The sequence below is a fragment of the Anomaloglossus baeobatrachus genome, chromosome 8 (assembly GCF_048569485.1).
Source record: "Anomaloglossus baeobatrachus isolate aAnoBae1 chromosome 8, aAnoBae1.hap1, whole genome shotgun sequence".
Lineage (NCBI taxonomy): Eukaryota > Metazoa > Chordata > Amphibia > Anura > Aromobatidae > Anomaloglossus > Anomaloglossus baeobatrachus.
In genome coordinates this window covers 57,975,461-57,980,330 of record NC_134360.1, presented here as the reverse complement: position 1 = coordinate 57,980,330, position 4,870 = coordinate 57,975,461, and positions in this window count along the sequence as shown.

The following is a 4,870-nucleotide window of genomic DNA, read 5'->3' as shown; positions in this document are numbered from 1 at the left end:
ATTCCATCAATGTCACTGTTCACTGACAGCAAGCAGAGATACTAAATTAGCAGTCAGCCTCCGCCCAGTAATGGCTGATAATAGGGAATAATAGATTGTATTCATCTGTCCTACAGTCACTTGTCCCCAGGAATGGCTGATAACAGGGAGTAAAAGATTAGTTACCTGTCCTACAGTCACCTCTCCCTAGTAATGGTTGATAACAGGAAATAATAGCTTGTAATCACCTGTCCTACAGTCACATCAGCTCAGTAAGGGATGATAACAGGGAGTAATAGATTATAGTTACCTGCCATACAGTCTCCTCTCCCCAGTAATGGCTGATAACAGGGAGTAATATGTAGTCATCCGCCTTACAGTCTCCTCTCCCAAGTAATGGCTGCTAACAGGGAGTAATACCTTGTGGTCACCTGTCCTATAGTCACCTCTCCCTAGTAATGGCCGATAACAGGAAGTAATAGATTGTACTCACCTGTCCTACAGTCATGTCATCTCGGTAACGGCTGATAACAGGGAGTAATAGATTATAAATACCTGTCCTACAGTCTCCTCTCCCTAGTAATGGCTGACAACAGAGAGTAATAGATTGTAGTCATCTGTCCCAGTAATGGCTAATAACAGGGGGTAATAGATTGCATTCACCTAACCTACAGTCACCTGTCCCAGTAATGGCTGATAACAGGGAGCAATAGATTTTAATCTCCTGTCCTTCAGTTATCTCTTCTTGGTAATGGATGATAACAGAGAACAATCATCATTCCCATTTTCTGTATTTTTCCCATAATGCCACTTTCCGTGCGCTCTCTGCGCCCCTCTATGTACATCGGTGGGCTGGAGGTGGGGTGACATGTTTTCGTGTCCTGTGGGCTCCTCTCAGGCTGGCTGATACTTTTGTTCTAGTTTAACCCTATGCTATTTGGCCGCTTGCACTAACCGCGTCCTGCGCATAGTGCGCTCCCTCTCGCTATAGCAGTATACGGTGGGAGTCGGGCAGCCGCGTCCCGTATACATTACTAACGCGAGGACTGATTAATCACAGAACGTACTAATGAAACCTGCATCTAAAGCGACAATCTGTACACATCAATTACCCCCATCTTTAGTAGAGATCCCTTCCCCCGCTCTTAGAATCTCTTCTTCTTTCCGTTCTCCTCGTCTATTACTAATTATCGCCCCTGTTGTTGATTTTGGCTTTCTCTCTAGTTTTACCTTCCACATTAATTGCTTCCTACCCCCCTCCATTTTCCCAGCCTTCATTGTAAGTGTCGGCTCCTCTCATTACTTGTCCCCTTTGGCACTGTCCCTTTGTTTCGGGGTGAGTGGGGCCCACACTTGTCACTTGCAGGAATGCGCCTCTTTCTGTGCAGTGTGTGACTCCGGACGCTGCCGTCTCTAATGTTACACCCTCACGGGCTTGTAGGAATGCTCATCACATTGGGGCGTGGGGTGGGTGGGGGGGTCTGTGGGCTGCACCCCGATTATGAATGTATGTTCTCTGTCAATAATTAATACCATCCTGCCCTGTTCGGAGCCCAGGCACACAGGTACCGGGGGGAGTATGGGTATCGGCGCGGTGCTCTGGATGGGGGCCCTGTAGCACATTGGGGGGCTCGGCCTCCACAATTCAGCACCTCTCTTCTGTATGATCTGTTTGTGCAATGTGTATACATCTGCCGTCATATTTGCTGCCAGTCGGTGGGCGTTGTGAGAATGGAGGGCATGCTGAGAATTTGTGGCTGGTGGCCATGTGTCCGGCACAGCTGGTTTGAGGCTTGTGCACAGCCTGGATGTCGGAGGGAAGAGAAGGGACAAATGAGACTCCTCTCCAGGGGCTCAGAAGTCACAGGTTATATTTCCACATTTGCAGGCTTCATCATTTAGCAGAGTATATACTGCGAGAGAGTCATAGTGTCACAGCGTGCGAGTGATGAGCCCGTATCTCCCCCTGTGCCCCATCAGTATAGCGGACTTGTCAAACCATCCAAACACAGGGACTTCCCTGACCCATTACCTCTCACAGCTGAGGGTCTGTTACAGTATATCCAGTCCAGGCATTAATTACTGAGGCCAACAGGCTGGATCCCAGACTACCTGCACTGACACGCAGTGACACCTCCGGACAGCACGGATCTGTGCGGTTTTCTCCTTTCCGCCGGCACTGATGGGGAATGTTCACATCTAGTGTTTATTTCTTGTGTAACGTACAGAGCATTTTATAGCACCAGAATAGTCAATGGGATTTCTGAAATCTCATGCACACTCTGCGTTTTTTTTATGTCCGATATTTTACCCTTACGGTATTTTTACCATGACACTACATGACAATTCCTACAGGTTTTTTTCACTACTTTTCACCCTTTAAAATGAAAGGGTGAAAATGTGACAAATACAATATTGCACACAGCAATTTTCCTGCCAACACTCTGGATTTTGGCGGCAAAAAAAGTTACAAAAATGACTTGAGTGAACCACTACCATGCTCAGGTGCTCTGTACTCGTAACTAGTGATGAGTGGGCACTACCATGCTCAGTACTCGTAACTAGTGATGAGCGGGCACTACCATGCTCAGGTGCTCTGTACTCGTAACTAGTGATGAGCGGACACTACCATGCTCAGGTGCTCTGTACTCGTAATTAGTGATGAGCGGGCACTACCATGCTCAGGTGCTCTGTACTCGTAACTAGTGATGAGCGGACACTACCATGCTCAGGTGCTCTGTACTCGTAATTAGTGATGAGCGGGCACTACCATGCTCAGGTGCTCTGTACTCGTAATAAGTGATGAACGGGCACTACCATGCTCAGGTGCTCTGTACTCGTAATTAGTGATGAGCGGGCACTACCATGCTCAGGTGCTCTGCACTCGTAATTAGTGATGAGCGGACACTACCATGCTCAGGTGCTCTGTACTCGTAACTAGTGATGAGCGGACACTACCATGCTCAGGTGCTCTGTACTCGTAATTAGTGATGAGCGGGCACTACCATGCTCAGGTGCTCTGTACTCGTAATAAGTGATGAACGGGCACTACCATGCTCAGGTGCTCTGTACTCGTAATTAGTGATGAGCGGGCACTACCATGCTCAGGTGCTCTGCACTCGTAATTAGTGATGAGCGGACACTACCATGCTCAGGTGCTCTGTACTCGTAACTAGTGATGAGCGGACACTACCATGCTCAGGTGCTCTGTACTCGTAATTAGTGATGAGCGGGCACTACCATGCTCAGGTGCTCTGTACTCGTAATAAGTGATGAACGGGCACTACCATGCTCAGGTGCTCTGTACTCGTAATTAGTGATGAGCGGGCACTACCATGCTCAGGTGCTCTGCACTCGTAATTAGTGATGAGCGGGCACTACCATGCTCAGGTGCTCTGTACTCGTAATAAGTGATGAACGGGCACTACCATGCTCAGGTGCTCTGTACTCGTAATTAGTGATGAGCGGGCACTACCATGCTCAGGTGCTCTGCACTCGTAATTAGTGATGAGCGGGCACTACCATGCTCAGGTGCTCTGTACTCGTAATTAGTGATGAGTGGGCTCTACCATGCTCAGGTGCTCGGTACACGTAACTGTTGATCAGCGGGCACTACCATGCTCAGGTGCTCAGTACACGTAACTGTTGATCAGCGGGCACTACCATGCTCGGGTGCTCGGTACTAGTAACTAGTGATGAGTGAGCACTATCATGATCAGATGCTCAGTACTCGTAACTAGTGATGAGTGGGCACTACCATGGTCGGTTGCTCGGTACACGTAACTAGTGATGAGCGGGCACTACCATGCTCGGGTGCTCAGTACTCGTAACTAGTGATGAGTGAGCACTACCTTGATTAGATGCTCAGTACTCGTAACTAGTGATGAGCGGGCACTACCATGCTCGGGTGCTCAGTACTTGTAACTAGTGATGAGCGGGCACTACCATGCTCGGGTGCTCAGTACTTGTAACTAGTGATGAGCAGGCACTACCATGCTCAGGTGCTCAGTACTTGTAACTAGTGATGAGCGGGCACTACCATGCTCGGGAGCTCGATATTCGTAACTAGTGATGAGCGGGCACTACCATGCTCGGGAGCTCGATATTCGTAACTAGTGATGAGCGGGCACTACCATGCTCGGGTGCTCAGTACTTGTAACTAGTGATGAGCGGGCATTACCATGCTCGGGAGCTCGATATTCGTAACTAGTGATGAGCGGGCACTACCATGCTTGGTACTCGTAACTATTGATGAGTGAGCACTACAATACACGGGCGCTCAGTTCTCGTAACTAGTGATGAGTGGGCACTACCATGCTCGGGTGCTTGGTACTCGCTCAGATGGGCTCGACTTGTTTACTTAGCATAATGGAAGGCAATTGGGAGCTTGGGCATTTTTACAGAAAATCTTCCGGGAAAAATGCTCGAGTTCCCCATTGACTTCCATTATATTTGGTAAACGAGTTGCGCCCCTCCGAGCATCTTAACGGGTACCAAGCACCTAAGCATGGTAGTGCTCGCTCATCACTAGTCCTTAGACCTGCGGTTGGGCTGGCACTGACAGTCATCTATGATACAGGCACAATTGTGCCTATTACAATGGTGTGAAACTGTCAACAACCTCAGCTGTGAGAAGTACGAGGTCTGCGCTGGTTTCCAGTCTCTGGTGTAAACCGAAGAGTTCCCAGTCACTGGTAGCAAGCAGAGATCCTGAAATCTCTTTGAGAAAGTTGCATAAAGTGATATTATATAGCGATCATGCTCCATTTATATAAACCTTGTAACCCCAGGAGGAGGTGGGCTCGGGAGCTGGGACAGTGGCGATGTCTCCTTCTCCTCGCTGCTGTCTCTCCTCCCTCTCTCGCTGGGCTGGGAATGGTACAGGAGGGGA